The 18375-nt window shown below is 42.2% G+C and overlaps 2 protein-coding genes across 4 annotated transcripts in view; one reads left to right on the forward strand and one right to left on the reverse strand.

Moving 5' to 3' along the window:
• Nucleotides 1–18375, reverse strand: part of DOCK2 (dedicator of cytokinesis 2) — a 417345-nt gene that overhangs the window by 173009 nt on the left and 225961 nt on the right. The gene's annotated exons all lie outside the window — the stretch shown is intronic.
• Nucleotides 6991–18375, forward strand: part of INSYN2B (inhibitory synaptic factor family member 2B) — a 38833-nt gene continuing 27448 nt past the window's right edge. For both annotated transcript variants that reach the window (XM_042992615.1, XM_042992620.1), the window contains exon 1: nucleotides 6991–12184. The gene's annotated coding sequence lies outside the window, so the exon portion shown is untranslated. The remainder of the gene's footprint in view (nucleotides 12185–18375) is intronic.

Here is an 18375-nt window from a genome sequence, read left to right on the forward strand (position 1 = left end):
ACCCATTGGGGTTTCTGTTGTTCTGTTGTTTATTAAATGTTTTTCTTGGGACTGGCTTGATCTAAATTGTTTCATAGGTGCTTAGATAAAGATAGAGCAAGTGAGGATGTAAACATACCACTTCAACAGATATTGGGAATATTTTATAAAATACAAATGCTTCAGCAAAAAGTGTCCGTTCAAGAGATGTTTAGTTATGATGATAGAGCACTATGAAGCACTGGGGCTCTGCAGTGGGACTTCTCAACTGAGACTCTATTGACATTTTGGGCTGGAAAATTATTCATTGCAGGAAGCTGTTCTGTATATTGCAGGATGTTTAGAATATTCCTCGCCTCTAGCTATTAGATGCCAGGAGCGACCTCCTCCTAGTTGTGACACCAAAGTTGTGGACAGACTTCCTAAAATGTCTCCTGGGGGTCAAAACTGCCCCTGGATGAGAACCACTGCTCTAGACAAAGTCAGACTTGCTTCAGTTGTCCCTCTGCCATTTCCAGCTGTGTGACCTTGAACAAGAATTTGACTTCTCTAAGACTTAACCTTATTTCCTCATATGTAAAATAGGGATATTGCACTTCCATTTGTACTTGGTGGTTTGTGAGGATTAAATTAGATAATGCATGTAAAGCATTTACCATAACTTCTAGCAAATACTCTTTACTAACTGGTAGTTACCATTGTCATTAACTACTCTGACTTTCTAAAATGTTCCAAGCAAACAAGCCAGAGACTCTAGCTCCTTCTCTGCATGAGCCCAATTACCAGGTACTTGGTCCAAACAGAGAGTAAATGGAAAAGCAGAAATTGCCAAAAGAATCTTCCCAAGGGCTCCCTCTGGAAATGCTTTGCTATTGCCTCTGGATGAAAGCAGGCTCTTCTCCTAACATAGGGCTTATTGATATGACCTGGACAACTTGATTTATCTTCAGTAGCCCAAAGAATGAATGGAAACCAAATGAAAAGCCAAGTTGCCTGTCAATAAGCAAAAAACTCCATTTCATTAGGGAATAAAACTCCTCAGTGGCCATCAGATGTGAACCCCAGATGCATTTCTAGCCACATTTTTTGCTTCCTTTCGATTGTCATGTCTAAAATCTCACATTTACATTTGTACATCTTTCCATCTATAGGATCATGATAGATCCATAGCTCCAGGAGGGAAGTGACTCTGCTCTGCTCACTGCTGCATTCCCAGTGACACGGACAGTGCCTGGCTCAGAGAAGGAGTCAATAAATATTTACTGAATTATAGCACTTCCCTCTAAACAGCATTTGTGTTCTCAGCACGCTGATCATTGATTGCTCTTTTGCACATTTCCAGTAGAAGGTTGCTGGCTGGCAGTCTTTCTTCCTCAGAACCTACCTAAATCCCCTGTAGTCTTCACAGAGTTTAAATTTAGGATTGCCCCTAATTCTTTTTGACAGTAAAGCAAGGAGACAAGGAATGGTTTGCCCCTGGCAAAGTGATTTGGTTAAAAACAAAACAAAGCAAAACAAAAACAATGGGCTTTGGTGACTGACTGATCCCAGTTCTGACACTTGCTAGGTGTGTGGCCTTCGACAAATTAAATGATTGCTTTAAAACGCAGTTTCCTCCTCTCTTGGAAATAGGGATAACAGTAATATCCCAAAGGTTGCAGTGATAATTAAGACAAATGATCATTTGGTAGCTAATATTTACTGAATACTGACCACAAGTATTCACGGTCTGTGTAATCCTTTGAATATCATATGAGAGTTAGCACTGTTATCCTATTTTACATATGAGGAAACTGAGGCTCTCTTAGCAAGCTTCAAAGCCTGTATTTGGTCTCAGAATTTTCTGATAATCCAGGGCTCTTTGCACAATGCCTGCCTGGTGTGTATTAGACACTTCATGTTTATTGAATGAATTAAAAAAATGGTCATATTTGGAACCACTTGGTCTTAGTGTGAGAAAAATTTCTTCATATTCATTTGCAATTAGGACCCCATCTACTTCCAGTGGGCCAATACCTGCTGAAATATTAAACGTAGCATAAGAGAGAGTGTTTTTGGGTAAAATGGAGCAGAGGTTTTTTTCAAGGCAACAGACATTTTAGATATAGTCAGGTTCAAGAGAGTTGACCTTAGGAAATCAATTTGACTCCACAAATGAATATGTAGACATACTCTTTGCAGTAAAAATTACCTGGCTGCTATAGTTACCCCAAAGTATTCTCACTTGTGTTCAAGTCTCAAGAGGGCAGAGGAGCAGCGGTGAGCACAGCCCACGTGAATGATGTGAAAGTCCTGGGTGTAGTTTTGCAGGCCATTTTGCTGGTCACCCCCTGGGGACTCTCTACCACAGCATATGACAGGGTGCATTTGTCCAAGCCCTGCTCAGACCTCCCTATTTCAGTATGATTCTGCGCCTGATGAGTGAGTTGTGCTACCTTCGAAGGAGTGGTGGCATTTCATTACTCTGTGACCTGCCACAGACAGTCAGCTCCCAACATGCTTTGGCCTGGGAAGCCTGAAGCTATTTATACTCACAACCCAGTTTTAAATTATTCTTGCAGAAAAGAGAACCCAGAGGTTGTAAAGGGGCAGCTTTCAGATGTTTTTAGTTTGGCCCCCAAATTATTTAAAAATTTTAAATCAGTTACCAACAATTAAAGGTTGGTATTTTTAACACCAAATCCAGGAGTCTTTCACAAAATCATTGGTTCTAATAATAATGGACCTGGATATCATTTGACAATGAGGGTTGCAGGTGAGCAGTAACTGTCCCCTTGATGGCATATCTCTCCCTGCCAATTTTTTCCCCAGCCTGCTTCACTCACCTAAGTTGCTCTGAAAGCAAGTGGGTTTGCAACGCTCACTAAACACACTGTAGAAAATAATAATAATAATAATAATAATAATAATAATAATAATGGTATCTCATTTTACTGAATACTCTCCGGTGCCTCATATCGTTCTGGCCACAGCCCAGTGAGAGGGTTATGACTAGTATCTCCATTCTGTAAATGAGTAGCAGAGGTTCACTCAGAAAGTTTCAATAGCTTGCTCATGGTCACACAGCTGGAAAGTGGAAGAGCATGGATTCAAACGTAGGCCTCCCTGGTTCCAGAAGCCAGTTCCTTCCCTATAACTGAACTGCTTTGTTTGGGGAGCAGTCACAAAGGTGCCCCTAGTCCTCTACGCAGACACTCCCATGTGGAGATGGATCTTTGTTAGGAGTGATTGGGGGTTAATTAACCCAAAATTATCTCCATAAAGTGTTGCTGAAGGGAATTCCAATGTGGCTAATATACTTAAGGCTTGATGAGCTGTGGCTACCCATGGTGTCTGTATCAGACTGTCACTGCCTGTTCAAATGATTGGGAGCCTTCGTAATTGACTGAGGAGCCCTCACGAGGGAAAGGCCTCCATGTGAGTGAGAAAGGATGAGCTGAGGGGGCTCCTGAAGTTGCCAGTCCTTCCCTCCCCACCGCCCCTACAGGTTCTACTCCTACCCATTGAGATCCTTTCCCCCAATGCCTGTTACAGAGAAGCTGCCTAGAAATGAGACCTAGAAGTGTATTTGAATGCATTGGTAGAAATCCCACACACAGGTAGCTGATATAGAGGGAATAAGTAGCTCTCCAGAAAATAAAACACATCTCAGCTACTTGGCAAGCTCAATGTAAAAAGCAGGAGGGACAACTTCCATTAAGCCTCAGAAGGAAAGCCCTCCTCAGAGCCAAACAAAACCACTTCCTGGGGCCCAGATCACCAGGCCTCCTGCCAAAGACTCCATCAGCACATCACTTTAACCCAAGAAACATACAAAGGATCCACTGCCCCAGAAAATGTGTTACCTTCCTCTCCCCTCAAACCCATGGGAAGCTTTTTACTGCTCTCAGAGTGGAACCCAAAGTCCCTGACCTATTTGATGTAGCACCCGTCGACCTTTTTCGAGACTTACCTCTGTTCTCATGCCTGCTCTGAGCACCTTCTACCCTCTGGTGCCTCCGAGAACCTGCTCCCTACTAGTCCCATACTCAGAGGTCTCTGTGTCTACTGTTTCCCAAAGTGCTTTCTCTCCCCCATTGCCCCATTGGCTTCCACTCCCAAACCCTTCACCTAGTTAAGTCCTACTCATCTTACATGCTCACACTAAATGGCCCTTCCTTTGAAGAGATTCCCTTACTATATAGCCTTTCACACTCAAACTACCACAAAAATGTGTCAGGGATTCATGCCACTCCTGTGGACTCCTACAGCATATGACTTCCTCAGGGTGGGTGGTTATCACATTGCACTTAAATTAAACCTTTTCTCTTATGACTCTTTAGTACCTTGTGAACTCTAGAGGAACATCTCAGCTCATAGCTGTATCCCCAGTACCCATCCCAGTTCCTGCAGATCAAGGGTGCTTGGGAAGGATTTAAAGAAGAAATATATATGTGAACAGAAACAGCCCTTTATAGAAGGTTCTCCACTCTATAAAACACCCAGCACCACATTGGAAATCTTAGTTCCCAAATGGGCACCACAGAACCTCAGGAGCATGCCGCCTATAGAGCCGCTAAGACTTGGTATTTCCTTCTTTTCTTAGCTCAGATCAAGGCCTTCTCTGCTATGGGCCTTCCATTCTATCTCACTTAAACACAGAAGCTAGGAGCATGAGCTCTGATAAAAATATCTGGTTCAAAGACCTGTTATACTATTTACTGCTATGGGAGATTAGCAAAGTCATTCAACTTCTCTGTGCCTCAACTTCCTAAAATGGGACTCAACTGCATAGCTGTGAGGATTAAATGAAATCACATTTACAATCTTTCAAACGGGGCCTGCTCCATAGTAAGTGCTCAGTGATATTGATTAATATCATGCCTCTTCTCTTCTATGAGACTTCTTAGAAATTTATTAGCTCCTTTGTGGGGGAGCTAACACATGCCTGGACTAACCTATTATTTCTCTCCTGTACTTTTCTTGGTCTTTTTAGTATTTCTAGCATTTCTCTCCAGCGTAGAAAGCTGGAGAACCAAACAGTTCACTTGATTGGGCATCTGAGTGGTCTTTCTCTTCCAAAGGGTGGTGCTTTAGGTGGGATGGGGGCACACGGTTTATGTTCCAAACATGAGAGTAGGAGAAGACATCACTACCTCCAGAGACATATGCTCCCACAAGTTGACCACCACATAGAAGAAGGAGGTGTGTTCCTTACCAAAAGATATAAGCAAACTTGGTAGTCACATCACAGCCCATGGCTGAGAGGGTCCAGAAAACCTCTTCAAGTCGCCCTGGAAAACCCCAGTTGAAGCCATAAGTTTAACAGACTCAAAATGTTGTTTTCCAACTCAGGTCAACTCCAATCAAATTAATTTCCTCACTCTATATCATTTCCCACTCACCACCACCAATAACTAATCTATTACCAAATTTAACTGAAATAAGTTTTTAAGTTTATCTAATTCACACCATCTTCATTATTACTACCTAGTCCAACTGCTTCCATTTCTCACTCGGATGACTTTAATAGTCACTTTGCTGTCACCCTGCTTACACTTTTGTCTCTGTCCAACCCATTTTTCTCCGGACGACCACACAAGTCATTTAAAAACACAAATGTGCTCATGTCCCCCCACCCCCACCCCGCATGTCTCCCTTTCTCTCCCTCTACCCCAAACACACACAACTTAAAACTCTTAACGTCATCTTCTCGTTTTCAGAATCAATCAAAAGACTTAACATGGCCTTCAGGACCAACATTATTGCTCCTGTCTGTTTCTTTCGGGCCACCTTTGGCCTGCTCCCTAGGCTCCAGCCCTAGTGGCCTTATTTAGTTGTTACAGAGGCCAAGCATCTCTTGCCTCAAGGCTGGTATGAATGGTACTCTTTTGCCTGAAACACTGTTTCCATGCCCATCTCTTGATAATCCCTAGGTAACGTCAATCATCCCTCCTGAACTTAAATGTCACTTCTTCAGAAAGTACTTCTCTTACGCCTTCTGGAAATCCAGTCTCCCTATTATTCTCTTATAGGACCTCATCTTTTTTTTCTCAAAACACTTAGCATGGTTTATAATTACATATTCAAAATCAACTTATTTTATCATTCTAATTATTAAAGGCATGTATAACTGCTAATCAAAGCTTCTAATTAGTAACAGTGGACCAAGAAGACAACATTTTGAGATAAATACAGCCCAAACATAGAAACCTGACATTTAAGTTCACCTCATAAATGTATACTTTACCTAAGCCTTGAAATGTTAAAAGTAGCTCCAGAAGATGTATTTGGCCTGCAGAATCCTTCCTGCCCTTCCTCCTGCCAGCCAGTCCTCTCCTGATATTTGCTACTTATCCTTGCCCTGCCACAATGACCAAGTTCAGATGGAAGGAACATTCATTTTCCTGTCTAGATTAGGCACATCATCAAGTATGCTGCTTCCTCTTCTTCATGTACTTGAATTCCTATTCATCCTTAAAGGCATGGCTCAGGTGTCCCCTCCACTGGGAAGCATCTCTCCACTACAGCAACAGGTTAGGCACCCTGAATGTGGCTTTTCACAGTACCTTGACCTTGTTTAGAGCTTGCCTCTTACCATACTGTCTGTAACGTGCCCATTTCATCCTTTAGACTTGAGAACTTAATGGTACTCCTGATGCCCAGCATGATGCTTGGCTCACAGGGCACATAGTGGGTGTTTGGTAGAAGTATACTGGACTTTGGTAGAGAAAGGAGAGAAGGAAGGCAGGGAGGGAGGAATAGAAGGAGACTGTGATTTCTAGGACTGAAAAAAAAATGGACATTTTGTGAGAATCCCATGAACATAGCTGAGAGAGATGACATAAATTGAAAATCAATACCAATTAGTATATGATGAAGGAAGGGATGCTTGATAACATTAATTGATGCTGTAAGAGTCCAAATTTTTTTTTCTAAGAAACCTGATACGGTCTCCCTCTCTCTCTGCCCCTCCCCCATTCATGCTCTGCCTCTCTCTGTCTCAAAAATAAACGTTAAAAAAAAAATTAAAAAAAAAGAAACCTGATACAAAAAAGTATGGAATAAAAACTTAGAGTTAAAAAAAAAAGCACAATATGAACATTAGGGAGACCCATTTGTTAAGCAGTCTTCATGCATCAACAGGGAGTGGAAAGGAACATCATGAGCCTCAGCTCTGACAGCAATAACTTCCTCAACAAAATGGGATATGCAGACAGGTCCATTCCAGGACACTAATATCAACCAAAAGCAATCTAAGCCAAGGGCCTTCCCATACTTGCTCCAATCTTGAGTCTCCAAGTGGCTCTTCACAGACCGGGACAAAAATTCATATGCTTCATTACAGATCTTTTGGTCCTGCTGTCCTCAGATCCACTTGGGGAGAGAAAGGCTGAAATGCCAAAGCTCATTATTGACACACACAGAGACTGCAATCATTGATTTTGGTACCGACTTGACATAATATTTCTAGGTAGGGGGTGGGCAGGATCTTCCTCCATGGTGCCATTACAGCTGCCTCTTCAGGGAGAAAGCTGGGAGTACTGGCCCTATTTACAGAGAGTGAAATAGGAGGCTCAAGGCAGGGTGCCAGGTACTCTCAGGATCCAAAGTCCTTGCTCTACCTAATGAGCCATACTCTGTGGGCATCCTTGAGGAAAGGGGAGGCCATCATTCAGTTTGATTTAGTTAAGATCAACAGTCACTTTGTCATCATCATTCTGACTGATGACACTTATTGAGCTCTTACTATGCACCTGGCCCTATGTCTCATTATCTCTTTTAATCCACATATCAGCCATTTGAGATAGGTCCCATTTACTTGCCATTTTGCATTTTACATATTAGGAAGCCAGGGCTCAGAGAGTATACACCATTCATCTCAACCAGATTTAACCCCAGATCTGTCTCTATAGGCTGAGTTCTTAACCACTGACTGGGTGGTACTACTGAAACCACCATTCTACCACCTTTTATTTCTTCCCATTAGCCTCTGTGGTTGCTTAAATTTTCCATCTGGTCATCTGACTTGCTGCTTCATATAATTACAGGGATTGGCAAACATCTTGCCCACAACCTGTCTATGTAAATAAGGTTTATTGGAATACCACCATGCAAATTTACTTATGTATTTTTATCTATGGGTGCTTTCATGCTACAGTGGCAGAGCTGAATAGTTGTAACAGAGACCACATGGCATTGAAAGCTGCAAATATTTACTATCATCTGGCCCTTGATAGAAATAGTTTGCCAACCCCTGATATGATGAAGCAACCACTATGCTAAAAGCTTAACTTTTATTTTCTCATTTAACTTATACTACAATTGTGTTTGTATGTATATGGCTGTGTGCAGAGAGGGTACTCAAATCAATCTTATTTTACAAATAAAGAAACTGAGTTGCAAAGAGCTCAGAAACTAGTAAATGATAGAGCCATAATTCAAACCCAGGCTTTCAGGCTCTAGAACCCATGCTCCTCACCATACACTACAGATTTTCTACTATGGGGCAAGCTCTCCATAGGAAGTGTTCAAATGATGCTGAGCAAAATATGGCACTGCCCAAAGGAGTCCTGCTGAGAAAGGAGAGGAAAGAAGCCCAGGTGATGAGTGCCCAGATGGAGGAGAGCTGGGGTGGAGCTGCGGGAGCCTGAGAGATGCACACTTGCTCATGCTGATTGCAAATGGGACACACAGAGGAGGTTGGCGGCCGGTAATGTAGTTACTTCTGACAAGGAGAATGTCTCCCCCAATCTACTGACAATTACTTGGACAAACGATTTCCTAATGGTCTTTATCTTAAATAATAATTTTAAAAGATGAGTTGGTAGCCAGGCTACCCCTTGATGTCTAAGTGAGTAGCTCTATAGGGAATGGTTTTTGTTAGTTGTTAATCCATGTTCAAGGGAGATAAGCTCATCTCTCTCTCTCTTTTTTTTCTTTGAAAGTCTGTTCCTATCCTACATAAACTTGGAGAATATGAAAGTGGCCTGGGATTCAGGAGTCATCTCTCTACTCCCTGACAGTGCAGTGAGCCTTCTCACATGGCCGTGAAGGTGGCCATCTAGACAACATTTGCATGGAGAGGGACCTCATGGGCCACTTCACTGCACTGTTGGATTACTTGAGTTTGGTGACTTTATGACTTTAGCTGAAACTCAGTTTGCATTCTTGAGGTATCCCACCAAGGAGTTCTGGTTCTATTTTCAGAAACATCACAGAACAGTGCTACTCCCCACTTGGCGAAGTCTTCAAAGGGAACATCATGTTTCCCCCAACCATTTCTCTTTTTTTGGATTAAAGAGCTCACATCCCTTCAACCATTTTTACTGTGATGCCATTCAAATCTCATCAGAATTCCCTTTTCTCTTGGAGTTTAGGCCTGAAATTTTAGATTTGCAAAAATTTCATATGCTCCTGCATAAGAGGAGGCTGCTTCTCTCCAGGCTAGGTGGCGGTGGGGCAGGGGGTGAGAAGACTTGGCTGAGTGCACATGGCTAAGAGTGAGGAGCTCCTGAACCTTCAAGAAAGGGGTACATGCACCCAACTCAGTGCCTTTCTCCATTTTCTATCCTGGAGGTTGAGAAAGGGGCTGGGCTGAGTGTAGCCTGGGCTGCTGCCAAAAGGTGATGCCTGGCTCTCTTGTTATAAGTTTTTCTTACAGCTGAAGTCTCTAGTGATGAAATTATGTACTTCCCAGCACTAAGTAATGATAATGACATGTCTCATTGGGTTTCTCTTTTTGCTATGGCTTACTAGGAAGCTCACACTAAAGTTATGCTTGAATTTTCTCCTCTTTCCTTGTTTTATTTTTGGCCTCTTATTTCCTTTCAATTACCGTTGCTTTCAGTTTTACTGTATCTACTTTTTATGTAAACTATCTCATACATACACTTCTATTTTATCAATCAATTCTCCCGCCCACTATGTGCAGCAGCTTTGTTGGTTCTCACACTTTGATAATAATGATGATGATGATGCCAATAGTAATGATATTAGTAATGATAAAAGAAGCCAACGTTTATTAAGTGCCTGTGGCCTGGCAGGCGTTTTCTGAATGCTTTAAAAGTGTGATTTCATTGAAACCTTATGGTCATCCTATGAAGTAATATTTATCAGCCACATATTATAGATGGGGAAACCGAAGCATAGAGAGGTTAAGTAAATTTACCCTACATTATAGATTCAGAAAATAGCAGAGCCAGTTTGAAACCTAGACAGTCCATCTTCAAAATGTATTTCCTTGTCCAGTGTGCAACACTAACTAAATTATCAGGCCACTTCAAGCCATTGCATATCAACTCTAGGCCCAGAAGGTTTTGGATCTCATCCTAGGGAGTACTGATGAGGGCTTTGAGGCATTGCTCACCATTGCCCCCAGCAACAGTGGTTGCTGGCTCCTTCACTGTCTCATGCTCTGGGTACTTCTTCCAATCCTGTGCCCCTGTCCAGCAAGCCAGACTCAAACACAGGACTGGGATACAGAGAGGCAGCCCCAGGCATGGGCCCAGCTGGGATCATGGAGGGTGGCCAGGCCCTGGCTTGAGAACCATATCATTTGTATAAAGGTCCATGTCCAGGCAAGACAAGGGCGAGGTGGGACAATCAGGGAATGATACACAGGCCAAAAAATAGGAACGAAGGAAGATAGAAAGCCAAGAGGTCCTCTGGCTGATCCTTACTATACCTATTATGTGCCAGATACTTAATTACATAAGCCAGTTATTCTTCTCATTCTGAAAGAAGGAAACTGAGCTCACAGAGATTAGGTGACTTGTTCTAGGTCATTCAGCAGTATAGGTATAAGCATGGAAATAACTCTTTGTAGGAAAAAAGTCTCACCATATTAGTTAAGTATTTCATTCTAGGAGATGGGAAGTCCCCCCTACTCCTAGAGGCTGTGGTTAGAGTTGGGGATGTGGAGGGAAGGCAATACCCTCAGTGGCTAGAGTCTGAGGAATGCATGGGGGCACTAGGGGAGATCCAGCATGAGAGGAGGCTGCTTCTCTCCAGGCTAGGTGGCGGTGGGGCAGGGGGTGAGAAGACTTGGCTGAGTGCACATGGATAAGAGTGAGGAGCCCCTAAACCTTCAAGAAAGAGGTGCATGCACCCAGCTCAGTGCTTTCTCCATTTTCTACCCTGGAGGATGAGAAAGGGGCTGGGCTAGGTATAGGCTGGGCTGCTGCCAAAAGGTGATGCCTGGCTCTCTGTCCATATATCCTTACCCTTGCAAGGAAGGGAGGGAAAGAAAAGGGAAAGAAAGGAAGAGAAGGAAAGAAGGAGGAGGAGAGAAGATACTTAAACATGAGCTTCTATGCTTTTGTGAGGTATATCATAGGAAATCTTTGTTCTTAGGCAAACACCGTGGGCCTGTCAAGTGAAAGGGAATGAAAGGTGTCCTCACTGGCCTGTGATTTGCATGGGAGGCAGACGGGGCTTCACAACTAGCACTGGCAGGGAGCATATAAGAGAGCCAGAAAAGGACACTGGCTTCAGCAATAGTCTGAGATCCCTGTAATAGAGGACCAGGAAGGAGTCAGAAGGAAATGGACCACAAAAAGCCACAGAAAACTTCTTGGTTCCTTGGGGGACAAACAAACAAACAAACAGCTTGACAAATAACAACAACAAAATGAGAGGAGACATTTAAAGCATTTTCTCTTTTTTAAACTTCATTTTTATTAATTCTACCCTTAATATTACTGGAGATTTGCCACAACCCCCAGCAAGGACTTTCACCTCCTAGAATTTTGTGCTATCTCTATGTGACCTGAAGCCCAATGCATAATGGTAGTCATGGTAAAAATAAGAACAGTGGTGTCCACTTGTTGGGATGAGCACTGGGTATTGTATGTAAGCCAATTCGACAATAAGTTATATTTTAAAAAAAAGAACAGTGGTGTCCATTGTTTATTGAGTGCCTACTATGTGCCACACATGATACTGGCTGGGCACACCATTTGCTCATCTCAGAAATGAAGGGTGGGCTCTTTAATAGCTCTGGAGTCCTCTGTTTCTGCAACTGCTGGCTGCCACTGAGCTCGCAGTTTATCTGTGATTAGATCAGACCATAAAGTAACCCCCCCTTCCCTTCTCCTTGTTAAAATTCTGCAGTGTGGGCAGGGATCCAGAAATGGAAAAGCCTTCATTGCAGTTGCCTGCCAATGTGTTGCAGTACCACAGTGGATGGAGCACTGCAGAGTCCAGGGCTTGACAACTGTCCCTGGTAGGTGTGTGGTGTGTGTATATGTCAGGGGGTGGGGGTCCCTTGCAAGCTCAGGCTATAGGCTCTTCTGCTGGCTCCCACCCAAGGCACCTCTGGTGGGCTCTCAATTTCTTCCAGGCCCCAGGGAAGCTCCCTGATCTAATAAAGATTTGAGGTCCTTGGGTTCTGCCAGACCACACTCATCTTGGGCAAATCCTTCTTCTGCCTCCCACAATTTCCTCATCTTCAAAATGGAAGTGATAATGCTTGGTCTTGGCAGGAATTATTATGAGGCCAAAATTGGCTGGTAAATCTGAAAACACTTGGAAAACATTAACATTGCTAGTAAAAAGTGGAGGGGTCACTGGAGCCATTCTTATTTTAGTGTAAGTACACGCATGTTAATCAACCAAATATGTTGGATTGGTTTACACAGAAACATAAATCTCTTTGGAATGGGAAGACTTTTCCAATTTATTCCTAACAGCTGTAGATAATCTATAGGATGAAGTTACCAAGTATAACTTAGACTAAATAACAGCGAAACAGAGTTCCCAGGTGCCACAAAACCAAAGAAGGTGGTACTAATGGGGGAGGAGTTTCCTGCCTGCTTCTACTGCCACTGGATCCCACTCCCATGCTAAAACAGGAAGTGTCGATGTCTCAACATTGGAAAAGAACCTAGAAATGACCCAAGCCAACTCTACCCTATGAATGAGTCTGTTTATACGAATGCAAATCACTGGTCTATTTGTTGGCTTTTCTGGACTTGAGCTGATGGAGAAGGGGGTGAGACATAACCACTGAACCTTGCACCCCTCACTCCCATCTGACACATAGAGTTATTTGTCTAATGATAAATCCAAAAGGGTCCAGATTCTTCCATATGTCTGAGGAGGCAGGTTTCCCAGTGTCTGGTCCCAAGAAGAGTAAATAAAATTATTTAAAGGTAAAAGACTACAACCTAAAAAGTGGCAAGAAAATGTTCCCAGTGATGCAGAGAAAAGAACTGTAGTGAGAGATATCAGAAAAATCTTCTGGAAATGCTGACTAAAATATAGAGGTATATTGGGCTATTGCTCTTTCCTCTATGAGAAAAAGCTGGACAAAATGGCCATAACTTGCATCTGATGGTAGTAAAACTTTTACCCTAGAGAAGGCAGGCTGGAGGTGACCTTTCAGAAGTAGCAGCAGAAGGATCCAGTGCCTCTAGCCACGAGGACATGTGGACCAAACAACTATCCTCGTAAGGGCAGGTACCCTAAGGTTTGTAGGAGAGGCAATTCCAAGAGATACGGAGTTCCTACCCTTAACACTGAACAGCCAAATGAATGAGTCACTGACCCACGAGAACTTATTAAAGATGCAGGAGAGAAGAAGGCAAGAGAAAGGGATAATGAGGAAGAGAAGAAAAGGAGAAAGGGACAAGGATAAGGAAGGAGAAATGTGATGCAGAAGGGGACAAGAAAGGTGGCAGGGCAAAGAGGATTGGGGGGGAAGATGGGGAGAGAAATCAGGAGAGAAGGGCAAGAGTAAACAAAAGAGGAGACACAGGGAAGGCAGGAGAAGGGAATAAAAGGAGAGAGGAGAAGGAACAGAGGGGAAAGGTTTCTGCTGGATTTGTAACATTTTCTTTTGAAACTAGGCTGTGTTTTTTGTTTATGTTCATTACACTCTCCTCCATGCTGTTTTGCATGCCTGAAACATTTTCTAATTTTTTAAAAAAAGGAATAGCAGGGAGAAGAAAGAGACTAAGAATGAAGAGGATGTAGAGGGAGATGGCAAGACTATCTTCCCAGCTTTCTTTGACAAATGTAATCAGAGGGTTGGGGTTTGGAACCAAATAATAGCATTGGTGGCTTCCTCATCCACGTGAAAGGTCTTTGGGAGCATGAAGCTGGTTTTGTCCACTAGGTCCAGTTCCAAGTAAGGCACCTGAACCTGAGCCAGATGGAAGTCATGATCCTTCCACCATCCTCACTGCTGCATTAGAGAACAGAGCTCCAGAATGGCATCCAGTTCCACTTCTGCCTTCAAGTTAGTATATCACCTGAACAGCTCAACACATGTTCCCTGAGCTCCTGCTCTGTGTCAGGAGTCATAGTGGGGGCTGGGATACAAACCCTTTCTTTTTGAAGAGTTTATGGGTAGAGGAGAACTTCTCAGAGCCTCAGTTTCCCCATCTGCAGAATGAAGGGGTTTGACTCAGTGGTTTTCAACCTGGGCTTGTTTGGAGCCCTAGGATTCCAGGGTGTGGCTCAGAGTGACTGGGGGTGCACTGCATCCCCCCTTTTCTAGAACTTTATTCTTTATTTTAAAACTTTCTAGCTTTATTCTGTCTCAGATATTGGGATTGGACTTAAGCTTGAATTCAGAAATATTATTTCACTTCCAAAGAAGATATGAAAACCATTGAATGAGATACTCCCCAAGGTCTAAAGTTTTAAAGCTCTCTGTTTTGTTTCTAAGGTTGTATGAGTCCTTAAAGACTCTAATGATAAGAATTCATTTGGTCATTCACCTAATAAATGCTTATTGAGGTTCTCAATAAATTGGGACAATCAACAAATAAATAAACAATCTAATAAAACAGGGTAGTGGCCACAGAGGACATGGAGGATGGAGAAGAGATTAGGGAGGGCCTCTTGGGACATTCTTGGAGCTGAGGCTACATCAGTGCGAGTTCAGCCTTGGAAAGATCTGGGAGAAGGGCAATCTAGATGAAATGAACAGCCAGTGCAAAGACCAGATGACAAAAATGAATCCAGCATGTCCAGGACTGGAGGACCCAGGTCATAGACAGCAAAGGTGAAAGTGGTATGACATAAGATGGAATGAGGAACATAGGCGAGGCAAGATGCTGTAGGTTCTTGCAGATTTTGTAAAGAGTTGGGACCTTACTTTAAATGCAGTAAGATATCTTTGGGGAGTTTCAAAGAGAGCTCTGATGTGATCTGATTAAACTTTATAAAGATCACTCTGGCTGCTGTGTGGTGGATAGATGGTAAAGGGGGCAAAATGGAGACCTTTCTTTGTTGGTATGGATGATAGATGGTGGAGACATGAGAATAAGTAGTAGAAATTGTGAGAAAAGGTCAAACGTGGCACATTGAAAAATGAGAAAAAGATTTCGTGATCGCTACATATCCAATACCTTTCTAGACTCCAAATATATGAGTTCTGATCTTAACCTCACCTTTTGGTGTCCAATTTTGCCCAAGTACGCCTATGCTTAGTAATTCCAGAAGGCAAAAATAAAGCCAATTCCCTTTAACTTCTTGACCATTTGTGGGAAAGTGTAGATTCAAATAGGCCCCAAAATGTACCAACTCTCTGTTCCTTATTGAGAAGGCTGCTGGGGCAGTTCTCAATTGGAAAGAAAGACTTGGGCCACAAACATTAATTCTTTAATTTCAGATAGGTATGCAATAATGCACACCAACAGATCTGACCAAGCAGTTAACTGAATGTAAATGGAAGGGAATCTAAACTTTGATGTGAAGAACCACAAGATCTAGTGGTAAGTGATCAATAATTATTTTTGAAGTGTCTCCCAAAAAACTCAGCACTATGCCTCATACTTTGAAGAATATAAAAGGAATATGAGACATATTCCTTCCTTTTACAAATGTATCCTTCAGCTGGCAGAAAATGACCAATGCATAAAATAGACATCTGGCAGTCCAAATGGAGTGGGGGGTAGGGTGGGGACTGGTGCTCTCCACCGGATCCAAGCTGGCATCAAGGGAGCTTGGGTTCCAGCTCCACCTCTGTGTCTTAGGACAAGTAATTATTCTGGAAGTGATTCCTCTTCTTTAAAACAGGGGTGATGTTTCCCAACCTTCCTAGTAGGGATTACATGGAATTTGAAAATGCTTTGTAAGTGGTAAAGTATGGTATAAATAGTAAGGGTTATTATTACTGACTCTAAGTACAGAAGGAGAAGGGAGATGGCAATGTATCAGCAAATAGAGCCTTTTCTGAAAAACAAAAATCTAATCAAGCCTCCCTTGCTCAAAACCCATCAGTGACTCCCCATTACCTAAAGCAGGAGGTGGCAAACCTCAGGCCAAATCTGCTCCATTGCCTATGTTATAAATTAAGTTTTACTGGAATACAGTCACAGCCATGTCTGTGACTGCTTTCCTACCATAACAGCAGAGTTAAACAGGTGCAACAGAGATCGTATGGCTAGGAAAGCTGAAAGTATTTACTATCTGACCCTTTAGAGCCAGAGAGAGAGAGAGAGAGAGAGAGAGAGAGAGAGAGAGAGGGAAACTGCTGACTCCTGGCCTAGAGGATAAAGTCCAACCCTATTTAAAATGTAAAGTCTCCTGGTACTTGAAGCAGGATTTGAATATATAAAATGAACCAAATACCTTCCTCCAAGTCATCCCCAACTCTGTACAACATTTTGTACCACTTCCAAGAGATTCATTCCATATGAGGAGGCATTATCAGCTACCTCCTTAGTGCTACAATGGGGATCAAGAATTACTCTTTTTTGTAAACTCCACAATGTTTATCACAGTGCCCAAGTTATAATGTGTTCTCAATAAAGCTTAACCAAATTCAATCTGAGTCGTAAATACAGCAAATATAGTACACTGAAGGACAGACATTTCATTTGCCCCAGAGACCTACTGATGATACATCACTGATAATTTATCATTAAAAGCAAAAGCAATTGGGAAGTGAATTAATTAATTTTCTCTTAATTAATTAGTTGCACAAGTATTTATTCCAAGACAACTATTCCATGCCATAGAAGCTAAGGCAAATTAGGTAATATGGATTATATTCATTGCTTTGACAAGAAGTAAACACCAGTTCTGTGTCAAGCTGGAGGTAAGGGCCAGGGGTTGAAAGTGACTATGACCACCTTCTGTTTTCAAGGAGCCTGTAGTCTAATTGAGGAGGCTGAAGGTCAGCAGATAATCATGGCACAGGGAGACAAGTGTAATGCCAAAGTGGTAGAGAAAGCAGGGAGATGCAGGGAAATGGACAAGATTCCTGGGAATGCTGTATTGTACATTTCCTCCTCTATATTTACCTACAGTTTATTTCCCCAAGGAAAAGTAAGTGAGCCAAGGCCCAGTCACCAGTATCCCATGGTCTCCAGTTGAAAGCTATCTGATGAGCTCACATTGACTGTGCTATTTAATATAGATAATCTTATTTAATCCTCACAACAACTCTGATTTTATGAAGGCCAAGTCACTTGTTCCAGGTCAACAGTCAGGAAATGGAAGATTCTACCCCCAGTCAATCATCATCTAAAGCCTAGGCACTTAACCCTTTACTGTATAGCTTAATTACATGTCAGAGAAGAGGACTAGGAGTCTATTCTAGAGAAAGGTTTCTAACCTACAGATATTGTACTAAATGTTTCTATTCCCACTAAATGGACACTTATTTCATGAGGACTATCAAAAGTGGACCAAAGGCATGACTGGAACATAAATAGTCAGTGTGTGTTCAATAAGTCAATAACCAAGGGAGGAAGAAATAAAGTGTTGCAGAGATCAGCAATAACTCCCAATCACTGGGCGTGCAACAGACTACTGCAATATCTCTGGGGAACCATTCTGGACTCTGGACAAGATATTAATTAAGCCCTAAATACCAAGGCTAGGGAACTCCCTATCAATTAGTAGCCAGCTAGGAGCCTGTGAAGACCTGAGGCCTACAGAGGGTGATTCCTTTTAACCAGGTGTACTCACCAGGACATCTGTGCAAAGGTCATGATGGGAATTGGGAGCAGAAGAATTGAATATAAACAAGCAATTTTTTAAAAGTGGAAATTTTTATATTTACTAAGCTTCCTAGGTTATGTCTAGGACACAACGATTTCCACATTAACTTAATTATTCAAATTGTCATTTTCAACGTTTCATTCCAAATGTAGTATAAAACCAATAAATATATGGAAAAATGCCCAATCTTAAATTCCATAATGTGGATAATGATATATAATTCTTTCCCATTTTATTGGCAGGGATTGGCAAACTATGCCCTTAAAAAAAAATCATCAGACTGACCAAACACAGCGACAAAGAGACTCTGGTAAAAGTCCTTTTCATGCAGTAAGGGTGGAATTGCATAGTAGAACTTTCTGGAAGGAAAAGGGGTAATATCAATAAAATGTAAAATCTATGAGTACTTAGACCCACTAATTCTTGTTCTAGAATTTGTTCTAAGGAAATCATGTT

The sequence above is a fragment of the Panthera tigris genome, chromosome A1 (assembly GCF_018350195.1).
Source record: "Panthera tigris isolate Pti1 chromosome A1, P.tigris_Pti1_mat1.1, whole genome shotgun sequence".
Taxonomy (NCBI): domain Eukaryota; kingdom Metazoa; phylum Chordata; class Mammalia; order Carnivora; family Felidae; genus Panthera; species Panthera tigris.